The 19,174-nt window shown below is 45.9% G+C and overlaps 1 long non-coding RNA gene across 1 annotated transcript; it reads left to right on the plus strand.

Moving 5' to 3' along the window:
- The first annotated feature begins 2,856 nt into the window (after positions 1 to 2,856).
- LOC116571066 lies at positions 2,857 to 9,633 on the plus strand. The gene is made up of 3 exons (XR_004277687.1): positions 2,857 to 2,914; positions 3,446 to 3,523; positions 9,193 to 9,633. It is a non-coding gene; the product is annotated as an uncharacterized LOC116571066 (long non-coding RNA).
- Positions 9,634 to 19,174: the final 9,541 nt, after the last annotated feature.

Here is a 19,174-nt window from a genome sequence, read left to right on the forward strand (position 1 = left end):
TCCTGCTGTGCTCATCACCGATTCTTGAGTTTCTCTTTTGGGACAACCTGAAATCATAAGAGCAGTCCACGTGGATTTCAGAGCACCTGACAGTAAGAAGCATAATAAAAGTAATGATGGTCCGGCGGGCCCTGGAGATGCTTGTCGCACACCACCTTGGGCCTGCTGAGGTTAAACGTGCTTAGCAAGTTGTGGCCTCCGAAGGCTAAAAGGCCTGCTAGAAAAGCCTGTCCTCACCTTTCTCCCCAGTCTCGCAGCTTCCAGGCAGGGCTCCCGCTGGGGGTTCTAGGCAGCCATTCTGAGATGAAACCATTTCTCCCCACCATCAGCACAAACAGCTGGCCATGCCTCTTGGATGCAGTGCCGCATAATGCCCTTGGACATCTCCCATAGAACGCTTCCCCACCATAGTGAGGTCCGTCTGCGTGTAGGTCTTGGTCCTAGTTTTTCCGTGAAGCAGAGACACTGTGCTTTCTTGTTATTGTCTATCTGGGGATAGGACATAGGAAGTACTTGGTAAACATTGAAGAAGTTTCACCGGGTAAGACTTCCCTCCAACAGTATCAGTCATCCGAGTTACCAGGACCTTCAGGAGGCACCCTTCGCGCTAAGGCCACATCGCTATTTGGAACATGGGGACCCATATGCTTGTCTCACATGTAGGAACATTCAGCACATATCATTGTATTTGGTGATTTTCTGTTAATTTTGCCAAGGATTTGCCAGGACTCTTTGTTTGGTTCTTGATGGGGAACAGCAAGAGGCAACGGGATTCCGCTAAAATGCTGGCTTCTCACAAGCCTGTCAGGTATCTGAGACGGGGCATTGTCTGTCTCACTCCCTGCTGTGTCCCCCAGTGGCTAGAAGAGTGCCGACCACACGCAGAGTAGGTGGTCCATGAACATTTTGGCCAACTACCACAAGGCACATATGGCGCCTTATCCTCTAGCCAGGGACAGGTTCGGAGTTGAGCCTTCCCTGGCATTGACTTACAGGCACTGAGAGAGTTTCTCTTTCTGCTGGGGTTGCTAAACCAGAAGCAGCAAAGTTAGTCATGAAAAGGAGAGAATTCGGCTATCTGACAAAATGAGAGAGGGAGAGAGAGTGCGCGCGAGAACAAGTTAGCTCTCAGTCCTGCTGAGGACCTAACCCAGAATGTCTTGGTTATACGAACCAGTGAATTCCTCCTAATTTATTTATTGCCTTCAGGTAATATTAGAAGAGGGTTTCTGGCACCTAAAACTGAAAGCGGTCTGATGCACTTGTTCATACCATCTCTGTCTCCTTTCAAAGCTCTTCATTGACTCCGTACTAACAGCTGACTCTTTACATTTTACGCATGTGGATCTTCAAAATGTCCGTTTTCACATAGTGGTCCTCCTCTTGTTCATCGCTTTTGCTCGCTTTAGGCAGAACTGTGTTTAAACCACGCACTCAGGGTATCTTTCTTGTAGGAATACTCCAGATGGAGGGAATTCTTCGAATCCCCTGGACTTCACAGTTCTGCCTGGTGACAGGTCCCTGGGTCCCTAGAACACACATGACGGCTTACCCTCACTCCACAGTGGAACTCGCACCCAGCTCTGCTGGGACAGCACTCAAGTGTTTGTACCTTGTCTCCCAGGAATCTGTCTCCTGAACTAGACTGGAGATGGGCGATTTTCAGAGAACCAAGAAGGGAAGAAAGATGGTCCATCGTTATCTACTCCACAGCCAAAAATCGTCCACGGCACTGCCCATCCCTGTGGGACAAATAACTTCCTCGCCCACAGCCACAGACACAGGCTGAGTCTGTCTGATCCGTGTTTTCCTTCCTTCCATTAAGTGACCTCTGGGGCCATGTTCTGATTTGCTCTGGTCAGGTCCTGAGTGCTCGGCACCATGCCGGCTGTGCGGTGAATCCAGCCATGACCCTGCAGCGTTTACCACCGTTTCCTACAAAGCTAACGAGCAGGGAATGTTGGACCACCCCCTCCACGGTGGGAGAGAATGGCTCGACATGGGGGTGCACAGAAACAAGAGAACTTAGGAGTCTCATTTCCTTCCTCCGCGGCCCACCCAGCCTCTGGGATTCGGAGCCCGGCCCCGGGAAGGCATTCTGTTGTGGGGCAGGCTGGTGTCCGCTGCTGACCCACCTCATCGCCGGTCTGCAGGTGCTGGAAGGGGGCTGCCGCCGTCCCCAGCCCCCAGCAGGGAAGGGTGGAAAGTGCTGCACTGTGCACGGGTGTGTATGTGTGGTCCTTGGAGCAAGGGCCGGGCAGGGGCCCATCTGCAAAACAACATTAAGAGACCGAAACATTTTCCACTGAGAAACAGAATTACTGCCCGTGGAATTCTTACCCAGCCGGAGAAGGGAGGGCAGCCCCTCCTTTTCATTAGTTAAACAAAGAGGGTTATTTTTCAAATGAAAACTTTCGGTGTGGAAAACAAGCTAATTCCCGGGGCTTTTCAACAAGCGCGATGCTCAATGCTCGAAGAAACATGTCTGTGTGGACAGGCAGCTGCAAAGAGTGGTACAGGTACCCGGTCACATAAAGCGGCCAGCCTGGCTGGTGGGGGACGCAGGACTCAGCTTCAGGGTCCTTGAAACAATCCCAGGTAGGAAAAACCAACAGAGGAAAGGACCCAAAACCTCAGATTTGCCCACCGACCCCCCCCCCAAAAAAAGCTGAATATAAAAATATTTTTTATAAGTTCATGAAACGATCCTCCTTCTTCCTTCAGGTCAACGAGCTCCCTCTGATTGGAAAATAATCTGCAAACTCCAGCCCGGCCTGGTTCCACGGGGCATGTGTAGCTTTATTGAACTCCTAGCTTTTAGATTTCTTTTGAGCACAAACTGGCTTCCACTCACAGCCTGGTGGGGTAACATCACGGCTTTCCGTCGAGGTGTCCTCTCTGGGAAAGCTCTCAGGTACTTGCATTTGTTTAAGGGCAGGTCTGCCAGGGTTCGAATGACCTGTAAGTAAGTTACTGTAACCTGTAAGTAAGTTACTTGTAAGTAACATGTCACTTACAAGCACAGTCCACGCACTCTCTGTGCCTCAGCCTGCCATCAGCATAGGAGGACAGCGATGGTGCCCATGTCACAGAGTTGGCATGGAGATGAGGTGGGAGCATGCTTCCTGGATGCCTCAGGACAGTTTCTGGAAAAAAAGAACTTCTCCCTAAAATGCTGGTCTTTCTTAGGAAGTTAAAGGGACACGGCATATGATCGTAGATCTAAGCTTTTTAAATGAACCAATACCGTTCTTTGAGGTTTCTGCTTTTCCCATCTCACTTGCAGAGAGAGTGTTGTTTAAAAAAATACAAGCAGGCACAAAATAGCTGCTCTTCAGATCGGAGCTTCCTTCTCCAATCAGCCCGTGAACGTTTCGGGGAGCATTCTATTTGACTTGGCTGGCCCCTGGTTTTGCCGTGAGTAATATGTTGGGCTTCATTTCAGACTCCACACGGCCAAGATCACTGGATACTTGAGCTTCCCTAAACTGAGTTGACACAGCTGCTCTGCCCCTGGTCACTGGTGAGTTGTCCCTGTGGGTTCCAAGAGGTCTTAACACAGACAGGGCAAGGTGCAGCTGCCAACCGAAATGCTTGGTGATGAGGGCTCCCATGGAGAGGATGCCCGAGTGAAAGAAGACCCAGGAGCCCTGGGGAGCACTCCTGGGGAGTGCGAGAAAGCTGGGACAGAAAGGGGATGATCAGGGATGGGTCATAGAGGGTGGGGGAGAGCAGAGCCATGTGGAGAATCCTCGCTCCCATGGAGGGGTCACTGGACGTGAGAAGAAACCAACCGGATGTGAGAAGAAACCAACCGGATATGAAGGTGCCCTGTGATAAAAGAAGGGAGCCGCCACTCCCTACGCCAGGAGTTCTGAGACCCGTTAGAGCCACTGAGGGATACTTGCTTTAAAAAGTATAGAGTGGGGCTCTCTTTTAAAGACACTCTTCATTTCAAACAGAACTGAATAAACTAAATTTAATTTAGACATTTTTCCCCCCAGGAACATAGCTCTGGCATGAAACAAGGTTTGCCCATGGTCACTTGAGAACACGCTCTGTGAGACAACAATGCTGATGGACAAATAGAGCAGAGTGTTAATGTTGAGGCCAATCTAACCTCAGTGACAGGCAGTCTGGTAAACAGATTGAAGGAGCTAATGACTGTCTAGTGTTTTCTTTCCAGGCTAGCAAACATCTCTTTGACTGCTGGGGTAGCAACACCCTTACCTTAAAAGGTTTGGATTGATGATCTGGGCCTCATAAAATCCCCTTCCCATGTCTGCAGGGAAACCCGGGCATTTCAGAAGTGAAAGATAATGATGACGTTCTAGAAGCCGTATGATTATGAGTACCCATTATAGATGTTAAAACGATCATTGCAATTAATCAGACCGCCCGTCATAGTCTCAACCTTGTAACTAAACACTGGTAGATTCATCTTCCCCATGTGCTTTTGAAGACAAACTTGCATCAACCTACAAATTTCCCCCTTTGACCTCTATCTCCGGAAGATAGTCAGATGATGGGAGTGAGGTTTGGGCATTGTATGAAGATGGGGAGCTGTGATGCTCTTGCAAGTTTCAGAACTTCGGAGTCTACAGGACCCCTGAAGGAGGGATCACAGCCATAACAGGTTCCTTGGTAAATGCAGCCAGTAAGTAACTGTTGAATGAGAGAGCGTGTTAAGTTTCACAGCTTGGAAAAACATACCCATTAGAACGAAGCTCTCCCCTCTCTTTCCATTGACACTAAACATTCATGCTCCCGGTGATTTCCCGCATGCCGCATCCGGGAACTCCCTCGGTCCTCGCCACTCGGCTGCTCTGTGGAATCTCGTCACAACAGCTCACCTGGATCGAAAACCCCGCTTCTCAGCTTCCATGGCTCCATGCTGCACTCTGTCCTGTGCCGTTGGCCCCCCTCTCTCACTTCCTAAGGGGAGCTGCTAGTCAGTGGCCCTGGACTCAGCCTGGTCTTCTCCTTCTGCTCCCTTCCTTGACGACTCATTCAGTCTTGGCGTCAGCCTTCAGCTTTATGCGGGTACCTACGAAGTCTAATTCCTAAATGCTGAAATGCTCTTTATCCTGCCTTTTGTGTTTGTATTTTCTTTTATTTTTCTGGAAACATCACTATCCTCCCAGTCACCCTGCTGGAAAACTTGGGGAGTCTTTCCTCTGCATTGTTCCTCGTGTTTACCAGATACTCAAGAAAACAAAATATGGCCAATTTCCACCGTCTTCTCATGGTCTATGACTTAAGTTTCTTGTCTGTCTCAACCGTCCCATCTTTCGGGCATCTCCCTCGCCCTGATTCTCTGCTCTACTTCATCCAAATGTCTATTTCCAACATTCCCCTTTGCCAACAGTGCCTTTTCTTCTCTGTATACTGCCCCAATTCTCCCTTTGTAAGTTTCTCTGGGCCTTTTTAATCATAATTTCTCCTCCTTTTAACCATCACTCACTATATACATTTCAGGAGACATTCTCCTAATGCTTTATTGTATAATGGTTTTCTGTGTATTTGTCCATATCCTTTAGAGAAAGACTAAATAAATCCCTGGAATGACTGAACTGATAAAACAGATAAAGAGAGCTTGCAAAGATTACCCATACACACCATACGGACATTAAAAAATATTAAGAGGATATTATGAATAATTTTATATTAATTAATTTGAAAATGTAGGTGAACAAATTCTTACAAAAATGCAAAAAAGACTGATGTGAGAAGAAACAGATGATTTTAATATTCATATATTTATTAAAGAAATTAAATCCATAATTTAAATTTTCCCACAAGGAAATCTTAAAACCCAGATGGTTTGAGTGGAAAATTCTTTCAAACATCTGAGGAAAATATGAGTGTTACACAAACCCTTCCAGGGAATAGAAAAAACAAGATACCCTTTTCTACTCGTTTTATGAGGCCAGCATAACGTTGATGGGGAAATTTATCAAGGACATTATGGAAGAAGAACATAGATATAAAATTCCTAAGGAAAATATTAGCAAAAAGATGTATTAAAACAATCAAATATGACAAAACAAAGTTTATTCCAGAAATTCAAGGTTGGTTTGACACTTAAAAATTAATCAATATAACTCATCACAGTTATAGGATAAAGAAGAAAAACACAATGACCATCTCAGTAGGTGAATAAAAAGCATTTGATAAAACTTAGTACTTTTTCATGATTAAAAAGATAACTCTCATCAAATTAGAACTAGAAGGGAACGTCTTCATGTATAAAGGATATGTCTGATAAACTTATAATCAACTTCTCCCTGAGATCAGGAATAAGACAAGGATATTCACTCTTACCATTTCTATCCACCATTGTATTGAAGGTTCTACCTAGAGTGATTAGATAAGAAAAAAACTTAAGGATTAGAAAATACATAAAGCTGATGTTGTTTGTGGACATGATTGCATATAGAATCTATGGGTAAACAAATAAATAAATAATTATATTTAGCTAGACTAATGAATATAAGGTTGACATAGAAACAGATCAATTACATTTTTGTATATTTACAATAAATGTTACAAAAGAACAAAGTTGATGCCATTTATAATAGCATTTTAAAAATCAAGTACTTATGGGAATAAATTTAGCAAAATATGCACCTGACTTAGGGGTAAAAAATGCACTACAGAGATTAATTTTGGAAGATTTAAATAAATGAAAGGCTATATCACGTAAATTGGATTTGAAGACTTAGTCTTGTAAAACCATTAATGCTCTCTAAATTGGCCTGTCGCCTTAGTGCAAAACCTGTCAAAATCCCAGCAGGTTTTCTCTCTTCCTCCCTTCCTTCTTCTCTTCCTTCCTTCTTTCCTTTCGTCTTCTCTTAGTTCCTTCCTCCCCCTTTTTTTCTTGTAAAAATTAATAAGCTAATTCTAAAACTTACATGGAAATGCAAAGGTTAAAAAATACTTAAGAAAGGGATCCCTGCGTGGTCCAGTCAGTTAAGTGTCCCCCTCTTGATTTTGGCACAGGTCATGACCTCAGGGCCATGGGATTGAGCCCAGCTTCGGGCTCCACGCTGAGCACGGGGCCTGCTTAGGATTCTCTATCTCTCCCTCTGCCCCTTCCTGTCACTCATTCTCTTTCTCTCTAAAATAAATAAATTAAAATAATCAAGACAAAATTAAAGAAAAAGTTGGAAACACTCGCACTCCTAGATAACACACCTTATTATAAAGCAACAGTAATTAAGACCATGTGAAATTGGTGTAAAGAGAGATAAATACACCCATGGAACAGAGCTGAGAATCTGAAAACAGAACTGAATATAAGTTACGTGGTTTATAACAAACACTTCAGTGTAATGCAGGGTGTGAAGAATTGTGTCTTAATTAAGTGGTTGGGTTAACTGGATTTCCAGGAGAAGAAAATTACTTTCATCCATGTCTCACACCATATACGAAAGTCAATCACTCCATAGACTTAAGTGTGGAGCTTAAACAATAAAGTTTCTGGAATGGAACATGTGAGAATATCTTCATCACTGTGGGTAGGTCCATTTAAATAACCTAAAATTCATTAGCCATAAGACAAAAGATTGATAAATTGGTCTTTCTAAAATTAAGAACTTTTTCCATGGAAAAAGAAAAAAAAAGCAAGTAGACTTGTGCCATGAAGAGAACTGAAAGAATAGAATAGAATAGAATAGAAGAAGATATTTCCAAAAATATATCGAAGGACTTGTATCCAGAATATGTAAAGATTTCTTCTACTAAAACAACAAAAACAAGACCTACGTTCATTAAAGATGGAAGAAATCATTGAAAAGCCACTTAACAAAAAGATATCTAAATTGATAACAGATTTATGAAAAGAGGCAAAATTAGACACGCTACATTAAAATCACAATTCAATTTTTTAAAAAAGATTTTATTTATTTATTTGACAGACAGAGATCACAAGTAGTCAGAGAGGCAGGCAGAGAGAGAGAGGGGGAAGCAGGCTCTCTGCAGAGTAGAGAGCCCAACATGGGGCTCGATCCCATGGGGTCATGGGACTTGAGCATGACGCAACTGGGATGCGACTAGGATCATGATGCAAGCCAAAGGCAGAGGCTTTAACCCACTGAGCCACCCAGGCGCCCCATAATTACAATTCAATTTTAAGTGCTTATCCACTGAATGTGTAGAATTTAAGGTAATCAGCAATGCTGGGTATTGGCACAGAAGGGAGTGAGAGGGAAGGTGGTCGCTTTGGGGGTTACAGCAACATTCCACGGCCAGATCTGAATGGTGGTCACGTGGGTGCGTTCTCTCTGAAGAATTCATCAAACTGCACAGTTATGATGGGTATATAAGTTCTATTGCAAGTTACAAAGCTGACCAAAACAGCAATAGCAAAAGCCCTAGACCCCAAATCCTGTGTAAATTCACTTGATTCTTAGCATTGACCTTTTGCAGGTTGCTTTATGTCTTCGTATTTCTTTTCTTTTCTTTTCTTTTTTTTGTCTTTGTATTTCCGATACTGTCTCCGTTCCTAGTTTCCATTGCTCCTGCCGGTCGACATGGTTCTATCCCTTTCCTCTACATCTGCACTTTGCTTTCAATCTCAGTTTGATACATTGATCTTCATGTAGATGGTTTGCATCGCACCCCCCACGCCCGACCCTGAGCTGATTTCTCATCCTCGACTTCTGTCCGTATTTCATGCATAATACCCCATATCGACTTAGTTCTATTTTCTTCTATAAATTTCATTACTGGCCTTGGTATAAATTTTGTGTTGAAATTTTCATTTCTTCCTTATTTAATTTTTTCCAGGTTTTCTTGATAATTTTTGTGCTCCTACTGATCCATAATTTCAAAATTTCTATGAGGTCATTTGCTTGGTCTCCAATTTCCCATCAAACCCACAACTTTACAAAAAGCCTTATCTCTACTTTTCTGCCCAGTGGAATGGGGGCGGGGGGAGTAGGGGGAGATGCTCCTTCTCATTCTGTCCCTTCCAGCTTTGTCAGCAAAGAGCCAGGTGATCTGACATGCAATAGGAGAGGGGAGAAAAGAAGATTCAAACATGATAACGAAAACCAGCACTCCCCCGGTGCCCGAAGCAGTTTAACAGATAACTTTCCTCACAGATTAAGCTAAGAAGCCATCTGACCTGGGTCCACTTGTGGAATCATTGGCCTTGTTTTTACTTTTTTTTTTTTTTTTCTTTTTCAGAATAAATCCTCTCGTCCTACACTGGAGCCACTGAAGAAACAAGGGGGTTTGTATTTTTTTTTTTTTAATCCAGATGAAGGTTGTGGCCAGGAATTTTTCAAACACTGGAATAAATTTTTAATTTGGACTTTGATATCCAGACAAGCCCCGCTCATGCTCTCTTGGGTCTCCTTCCCAAAGACCAGACTTCAAACACACACGGCTCGCCGTCTTCGCAGAGGGGGCAGAAAAGCCCCACACCAGCCGGGGCCCCAGTTGACAGAAACCCCAGACATCCAGCCGGTCTGGGCTGGACCCTTGTTTGCTACCTGGTCCCGGAAACCCACGCATCCTATTCTCTGGACCTGAAGCAAAGTTCCTCCAAGGAGAACGAGTGAGCGGGTCATCTGTCCGCACAGAACATTCATGCCTCCACCCGGGGACCCTGCCTGGAGCATTCTCAATAACGCAGGCATTACATCTTGAATGGAAACAGGCAAATAAATGTTATTACATTTGCCTTTATTCTTTCCTTCTTAGTCTTTCAGTTTGTCTTTTAGAGTGTGGATGGTGGGAGAAATGGATGTGTTTCCTACAGATTAGACTCCAGAGAACCTTTGCTTTAACTCTTAGTTTAAGTTTCTGAAAATTGACAAAACAGAAGACGGGAAGAGGGGAAAAAAAAAAATACAAAACCGTGATATTCCCTGACAACCAAGAAAGAAGCTCATTTCCTTTTGGAGACCTAGATCAGAGACTCTATGTAATTGAAACTTAATACCCAGAGTCCCTTGGAAAAGTGACCACCCTGGGGCTCTTACCATCATTTCCTGCTAATTGTCACCTGAAACAACCAGTTGTGGAAATGGTGTGGGGGCCCGAAGCAAAGGAATGTAGTTTGGGGAACAGCTAGCTCACTCGTGTCCCATAACAAAATACACATGATTTAACAGCAATGCTGACAGGGTTCTTAGAATAAATCATTTCCATTCCCACCACTGCAAATCACTTACTGTGATTGCTTTGAGACAGATTTGGGGAGCTGGCTATTGGTCACCCAGGCTTTGGGACAATTCCCCCTAGTTACCTGTGAGGATAAGTTGCAGTTCTGACTTAATTTACTGCTCTTCCCTATGGCCAAGGGGCAAGTGTGCTCTGTACTTCGGGAAGTCTAGAAGCTACAGGTGACCTGGATAATTAGGAGGTCTTTCCAGGAACCCCCTTCCCCCATTCAGCAGCATTGGCTCCTCAAAGCCCGGGGCGGGGTGGGGGGTGGGTAGAGGGGCTCAACTGGGGAGCTGTGGCTAGGCCAGCATAATTTTTCTATCAAACTGAGCGCCTGGCCATTTGCCCCACTTTCTCCCAATCTTTCTGTCACCCTATTGCAATGAACAAAGTTTGGAACCTACCTTTTACTTTTTTGGAGAGGCCAGGTTCCTGTTTGCCCTCTGATCTGAGAGGTACCTATATCACAGGTTAGTCACATGGTCCTCTCTGCATCAGTCTGTCCTTCTGCTGTGGGCTGAGAACACCAGGGAAGACGGACAGGCTACATGGCCTCTCTGTATCCCCACTACCCTCATGGGATGGATATCTGAGGAATTTTCATGGACTATGGGACGATGTCTTGGCTTAGGGGTCCAGTTCTCTGGATCTGATTGCAAACCAGTAAAACATACAGAAACAGAACTTCTAAGGAAGTTTCCCAGAGAGCCTTTATCCCAAGATGGAGAATCCGGTATAAATGCCACCACAGCTTTGGAGGATTGCATGGCTGGGAAGCTTCCCCCAAGACCTGCCAATATTACGTCTTTTCTTTATCTTGATATCCAGACCCTTAGCCCTGGCCCTCATTATTCCATGCCAAAGTGGCCTCCCTGGACTGATCATGTGTCCTGACTCCCAGTGGCCCCTTCATGATCACTCCTTTATGGCCACACAATCCTTCCCAAAGGGAGAGCCTGCCATTCTCCTATTTCAGACGCCGATGCTCACTTCCAGGCCCCTCTGGCATTCAAAGCCCCAGCTAGCTCTCCAGACTTCCCGAGGTTCCTCAAGCTAACGTCACATTTCTGTTCATCATACCCTGAATCTTCGGATGCTTCCCTACCAAGCAGAATTCAGCTCTTATTTCCTAACCCAGTTAAAGTGTTGTTTCAGGTAAACTTCCTCAGGGAGAACAGCTCAGCTGATCCTTCCAGCACTTTGCACACCTTCCTTGCTTGAACGCCTTGTCTTCATCCTCCTCCTCTTCCTCACTCATCCCTCCTGCCAGTAGGGATTTAGTGAAACCTCCTGGGTGCCAGGCTCACACAGAGCAACGTCAAATCTAGGTCTCAACCACCAGAGAGGCCAGTTCTCCATCATAATACCACCCCTCCGGAGACCGAGGACCACGCTCCCCTCGCTTTCGCGCTCACCCCTTATCCCAGAGGAGAGAGATGTGGCATTGGCTGTCAGGGCCCCTGGAGTCTTGCCACTTGACTGCGACCACCAGGTCCCTCTCTTCAAGAGTTTCCATGCCCCAGTTTTTAAGTGAAATAGCTATGCAGACCCAGGGGCTGCCCCTCTTGGAATACAAGGTGGTGCCTGGCTTCAAAAAGAACCCGGATGGGGCTAGAAAACGGATAATGTTCCTCCTTCCTCCTCCAGCGCTGTCTCACACTCTGAAGCAGAGAAACTCAAACTAAGGTGCATTTCTCCATTGTTGGGTGAGGGGAGAAAGGGAAGAAAGAGAAGGGGGAGGGTGTGGTGATGGGAGGAGGCCGCGGGCCAAGGCCCGGTTGCTGGACCGAGGGGAAGGGTCTGCGTTTGGTCACAGGGGCCGTGCCTCCTTCCCTTCTGTAGAGGTGACAGCCTGATCCCGAGTTGGCAGGGCCTGCGGGGAAGGAGTCCTTGGATGTGGGCCTGAGGTTTTGAGTTCACTCATAGTGGGCGACGAAAACGAGATGGTTATTTGTTTTATGGTAATGATCTCCACGAGGCTCCAAACCGTAGGGCTGCAGCAGGCGCGCCACATGGCAGGCCTTCCTCTGGGTGCGAGAGGATTTCCTTGGTATGGTGGGCTTCATTTGTTTTTTAAACGAGGCTGTTTATTTTCTCTTCTTTTTAATGCGAGGCTTTTTTTTTTTTCAGACTCACAAGGCTACATCACTTACAGCCGAATCTGCGAGCTCTTATTTTGTCAGCTGCTTGTGTTGATTAAAACTTCAATAAAGATCCTGTGATAAAACAGAGCTGTGTTCAAAGGGTCTTGTTCTGTTTTTAAAAGGCTGGGCTTGGCAGAAAGGACGTAGCGGATAAAGTTTGCTACCTGGATATTCCCCCCTTTCCCAGGTTAGATGGGGAGCAGACTGGGGGAGAAATGCACAGTAGTTTCTGGTATCTGTGGGAGAGTGAGCATGGTGTTTAACTACATCCCGAATAATAAGCAAGGCCTGCTTTAAATGACAGGGAAATTGTTGATCAAACTGGTGTTAAACGTGTGACCCGATTGCCCTCTCCCCTCATAGGTCTGACTGACAGGCTCTTTCCTCCAGGGGCCACAGCCTAACGCAGCGGGAGAAAAGGAAAGCCACGGGCAAAGTGAGGTCACAGAGTCCCGCACCCCACACCCAGTGATTCAGCCCATTCGCCCAGGGTGATCAATTCCAGCAAGATTCCACAGAACTTCCTGGAATGCATTGCTTTCAAGACTGGAGATCACTCAAAGATGCCGAGGAAAGGTGTCAGCCGTGCCCACCTGCTCCGCACCCCAACTACCTCTTCCCCCCGCCCCACAGTGGCCCATTCCCGGCAGCCACCGACATCTCTCCACTCTTGTTCGGAAAGAGGCCGAGAAATGGCTGTGTGTGAAAATCAGGCTAGCCAAAGTCGCTGACTTTATGCAAAGCAGGCAAGTGCAGTCAAAACACTTACAGCAATCAATTCGAGTTGTTGGGTAAAGTTTTTTCCGTGTCCCATACATTATTGAACAGTTAATTTCGTCTTTGTGCCTGCAAGACATTCCAGCTCTCAGATGACAGCTTTATCCATTAAGGAGTGCGCGGTGACAGCCGTACCGTGAGAGCTTTGCCAGCCCTGCCTGCCGGGAGGCGAGCCTGCATCACCGCCGAGAAATCCTGGGACACATCAACATCTTAATCAATATGCGAGAGTCAATTACCGGGGAAGCGAGGGCTTAAGCAGGAGCTGATGATGAGGTTCACGTGCAAATGGGCTGGATCAATACGCAGCTGAATCTCACACGTGGATTCACATCAGTCCTTCTCCCCCAGCACCCGGCTCCCCACGCTGGCGGGCCAACCAGTCCCTCTCCCTGCCTTGTTCCCAGCCCACCAGTCACTGGCTTTGCTGGACGGTCCTGGGTTCCTTTCCTTGATGGCTATGTGGGGAAAGGAAGAAGCCGGCAGGGTTGAGGAGAGCCATCAAAGCCAATGGGTACGTACACAAGCCACGAGCCGAGCTGCAATGATGGACGACTTGAAGAGTTTCGAGGTCTTCTAGAGACACATTCAAAGGGACGATTGAACCCAGCCAGGCTAGCAGCAGGACCCCTCATTCAGGCCTTAATCCTCTCTCACCTGGACAACTGCGGTCATTTCCCAGCCTGTCCCTGAGATCCTCACGTATACACCTCCACTCAACCCTTCACTGGTTGTGAAAGTCACACGGGTCCTCAAAAACCTTCAGTGGCTGGGTAATAAAACTCCACCTCCAACAAGTGTTTCCAAGACCCTCGCCCCAGGCATGAGCCCCCAACTCTTGAGTCACGTGATCTTACTCAACCTTGTTTCCTTAAACACTAACACGCTCTTTTATACTTTCATGCATGGCCTTACCCTTTTCCATCTATGTCATCTCTTAAAACTTTTGATACCTTCTCTGATTTCCCCAGTCAGAAGTTAATGACCCCACCATGGTTGGTTTGAGGTCATTTTGCTTAGATTCAAGTTGGGTGTTTGCATATTTGTTTTTTCCATTAGATCATCTACTCCATGAGAACAGGCACTGCCAAGTTTCTCATGAAAGCCAGGCATTGGTGGTCCCTTTGTCTTCCAGCTTCTGCCTCTTCTCAAGCACTTCTTACTGTTGTCCCACACCAAACCAGCTTCTGAATTCAGCCCCTATGGAAGTTCCCCAAAAAGAATCCATTTGCCTAAGTACTTTGGAGAGCAGCACAGATTTTACTGAAAATCTGGTAGGAGTCTACATGGACTCTACGGCAGACAACTTAAATCCCCATTGACATTTCTGGTCTCTGTCATCCCTCCTCAGTGGCGCCTGGTTTCCCTGTCATCCCTCTCCCAGGCAGCAGCTGCACATCACACCCCCTCTCCCCACCCCCAATGAAAGCAGGCTCTTTGGCTTCTAGTTCCTGTTCTCGAGTTATCACCATACTTATTCCATAACATGGTTCCCTCTTACAAATTTCTAAGAGAATCAAATTGTTGTTACATGGAAATTAGTTATCTGTACCTTCTTTCATCTCTTCCCAACTGTTTTTTTCAGGACCTTGAGAGTCTCAAGGAAATACAGTTCAAAATGCTGCAGAGCCACCATGGAAACCAGAAGTAAAAAGGCTGGGGGAAGGAAGACAACACTTCTCTCCTGTCCTTCCTCTGCAGGTGAGAACTGCCAGTGGGCTCACTGGGGAACAGAGAGATGAGATTCTGGGTTCAGAAGGCTTGCAAAAGTGGCCCCAGAGGGGATGTTTCCATTTGGGTGTGGGCTTTCTGGATCTTTGGAGAGGGGCACTGTTGACTCTGAGAGCCAGAAAGAAGTCTAGTGGGGTGCGGAGAGAACAGACAATGCGGTTTCCTTCTGACTATGGGCCTAGGGAGCAAGGTCCTCTGTGCAGGCTTAAGAGGGGAAGGAAGGAAGGAAGGACAAGGGGGAGAAGGAGGTCTGCATTTGAGCCCTATGCCCCTAGGTTGGAAACACCCTATGCTGAACTCTCCAGAAAGCTGAGAGAGTTCACCTAAGAAGAATCCTTTTATTTCTTTTAGAATCCAGAAACTCATAAGGACATTCAGACACTGCCCATCCAGCTTTTTTTTTTCCTTCAACTAAGTAAGCTCTATGTCCAAGATGAGGCTTGAACTCAGGACCCCAAGATCAAGAGTCACATGCTCTGCAACTAAGCCAGCGAGGCACCCCTGTGGGTCCTTCTTGTATGGGGTCAAGAGCGAAATACCAGTCCCAGGAGGGTAGGGCCTCTCTTCTTGAGGGCTGCTTCCTGTACATCAGGAAAGCAGGGGCATGGGGAGGCATGTGGGCAGGGTGTGGGGGAGGGGAAAGTGGATTAAGAATTGGAAGTGACCGGGGTGCCTAAGTGGCTCAGTGGGTTAAAGCCTCTGCCTTCGGCTCAGGTCATGATCCCAGGGTCCTGGGATTGAGTCCTGCATCGGGCTCTCTGCTCAGCCGGGAGTCTGTTTTCTCCTTTTTCTCTCTGCCTGCCTCTCTGCCTACTTGTGACTCTCTCTCTGTCAAATAAATAAATAAAATCTTAGAAAAAAAATGAATTGGAAGTGACCAACATTATTACACACCTAATCAACAAAAGGCCTTTTCACAAATGCTATCTTATTTAATTTAATCTTCACTGTGGCCCATTGAGATATGCATCATTAACACCATTTCATAAGCATGAAAACAGAAACCAGAAAGGAGAACAAGTGACGTAGCTTGACTAGGATCGCACAGTTCACCAGCTGGAGAGTTAGAATTCCAACTGGAGTCTAAAAAGTGCATGCCAAAGGGAGTAAGGTCAGCTCCTTTTCTGTGGTGTCCATTGAACATGACCCTAGAAGGGTCCAAAGTTCAAGTTGCTAGGTTAGTTCTGATGGACCATGAGGTGGAGGTGGGCCTATCTGATGATCAGCACGCTAAGGCACTCTGTGTCTCCTAGACTATACCACAAATTTGTCAAGGCCAGAGACAGATCAGTCAACAACTGTAGCCATACTGACATACCAGCCTTTGGTGAATGACTATATGCCAAGCTCTGTGCCAAAGATTTTACATGCATTCTTCTTTCCTCTGCCCTGTCACCCTGAAAACTTAGGATTCTAATTCCCATTTTATAGATGGAGAAACTGGTACAGAAAGATTACGTACCTTTCCCAAGTTCACACAGCTGATAAGTGGAGGAGGAGATTCAAATCCAAGTCCAACTGACTTTTGTCCTTGATCCCTTTAAACGCTTGCCTAGAGTAAAAGTCTGAGGACTAATGGGAAAAGCAAGAGTAAAAGTCTAGGTGCTGGGGGGAGAAGGACTAATGGGAAATAAGGTCTTAGTGGAGTTTACCTTTCTGGAGAGGCAGAAGTGTAGGCACAGTGACATTTAAGTAATATTATAGATGGAATAACCCCTGCATTCATTTCATCCAAGGTCATTGTGTTGTTCATCCATCTGCTTGATGAATAAACACTTACTGAGGGTCTACTCTGGGCCAGGTATCATGCCAGGCACCAGGACATGGGTGGACAAGACAAGCTTGGCTCTCTTGAAGCTGACCCACCCTATGTGCAGACACTATGTGCCCGAACCTTGACGTAAGTAGTCAGGGACACCCCAAAGGAAAGATCAAGACTGGGGCACCTAGTCAAGTTTGGGGTGGAATCAGAGAAGGCTTTCTGAGAAGGTATATAGGAAGGCCATTCTCTGTGCCCACAGTCCATCTGCACGGCCGCTCTGGTCTGCAGTGTTTATGGAGTTCCCTCTCTGTACCAACCACAGACAGAGAGAAAGAGATTCCATTCCCATCTAAGAGAACCAGGGACATAGGATGGAATAGATCAAAGGCAATGAGGACATCTCAGTTGTACTTCGAGGCTTCATTGCTGGCTTCGGCAGTGTTCACCACCATACAAGGAGGTAAATGAACTCTTCCATCTTCCCTGAGAGCCGGCTGAGGTGAGAAGGCGATCAAGGGATCCAGTCAAAACTGGGGGCTGTGAGGGCTGTAGTCAGGCTGAGTGTGATGGCTGGGGGGTAGGGAGAGGAGGACTGGGTGGTAAGCAGAAGCCCCAGATACATTCTTAGTATAGGGTCAAGGAGCAGCAGCTTCAGACTGGTGCCCTGGAGAGCATGGGAAAGAGCTTGGGCGGACTCGCTCTAAGACCAAGACAGAGTGTTTCTGCTAAGAAGCCTTCTCCCCACATTCATGTCCTTTCACCACTTTCTAATGGAAAAATAGATTCAGCTTTTGAGGGAACAATATTCCTTTTTCACAGACAAGAAAGCTGAGATTAGAAGAGCCAGGTTCCCAGGGTCGCACAGATAGTGGACTCAAAGCTGGGACTTGAATCAAGGTCTTTTGATTCCAAGTTCAGCTCCATGTAATGGAGTTGTGTAGCTAAGGGCTGGAGGACTGCAGAATGAGAGAGCCACCTAAACTGAAAAAGTAAATATATATATATATATATATTATATATCATAATATTATATGATATGTTCTATATAATATTATATATATATTTTTTCTTGTTTGCAAAAGGAATTTCAAGTTGGACCTGGATAGTAGGGTACGAGTATGGGGTGAAGAAGGCAGCTTTCTATGAGGGAGGTGGACCAGTGGATGTAATGAGCTGAGTGGAAACACATTGAGAGCAAGTGGCTGCATTAATGGTGGGTGACATGGAGGAAGGTAGGATGGGGCAACGTTTTCTGAGGTGAGTGAATAATTGCCTTTGTAACTCCAAAGCCAGGATGAGGAATTTGAGCTTGATTCTCTAGGGCAGACTTTTCTACTTAGCATGCTATGGAACTCTCTCCCTGTAAGGTGCTTCATAAAAGAGAGGGCATCGTGACCAAGAGAATCTGGAAGATGCTATATTCTTCTCCCAAGTCGCCCTCTTGGAAGGTCATACTACATTTTAGCATATTGTCAAAGACCTGGAATAAAGAAATACAGTTGGTTTCCTTCAACCCAATGTACACTTCTAAACACCCTATGGATCTCCCTAAAAGAAAGTTCCCAGACCAGCTGGCTGGATGAGATTAGACCAGGGGCCCCCATAACCATTCTGTACTTTTTCTCAAACCATTCATCACCTCAGTCCTTACCTTTTCATTAGACTGAAGGCTCCATCGTCTGGCTTGTCTCCTTCCTGACACAGAGGAAACTCTTGTCCCTCCAATGAGGGGGCTATATGGGGAATATTCCAAGACATATTTGTGTAAGGTTGCTCTCATGGAGAACCACTGGAGGTTGTTTCTGGCTCAATTTAGTAAATATTGTATCTTAAAAGATGAGCTCTTGGTAATGTTTCTGATGGGAAAAGTCTGAATCCAGGGAAATCACAGTGCTAGCAAAATCAGCTTCAGGAGAAAGATGGTGAGGGGCAAGGTGGCCTGGGAATAAACCAGAACTGATGACGTCAAGAGACATTTCTTCGGAAGAATCGGGCAGACGCTATCTGATTGCCATAGAGTGTAGAGAAGTGAAGTGTGGGCTCTGGAGAAGGACAGACTAAGATCTGAATTGAACCCATGCCTTGGCTTTCCACATTCAGTAGTGTGACCTTGGGCCAACCACTTCCCATCTCTGAGTTTGTTTCTCAACTACAAAATGACAATAATAATAATATTGGTTTTATAGAATTGTGATGAGGCTCAAGGAGACTAGAAGGCAAATGAGGCAAAGCACAGGGTACACAGGAAGACTCCAATTAAAATGAGCTCTTATCATTAATTAATGACAACTATTTTTAAGACAAAGTTGTGAGAATCAGAAGGGTGCCCGTATCTCAGATGTGGGTAATTGGCAAAGTGAGGATGTTACTACCTAAAATAGGGAATTCTGGGAGAGAAAGTGTATTGTTGTTGGTTTTTTTTTTTTTTTTCTTTTGTGGGCATAGTGAGTTTGAGATGAGGCCACTGTGTTCAGGTGTCCCACGGGGAGCTGGCCACACAGTACTGAAGCCCTGAGGAAAGGTCAGCATGAGGTGTAGAGATCAGTATGGACATCATGACCGAAAGGGAGAGAATAGATGAACA

This window comes from Mustela erminea, chromosome 12 (genome assembly GCF_009829155.1).
Source record: "Mustela erminea isolate mMusErm1 chromosome 12, mMusErm1.Pri, whole genome shotgun sequence".
NCBI lineage: Eukaryota > Metazoa > Chordata > Mammalia > Carnivora > Mustelidae > Mustela > Mustela erminea.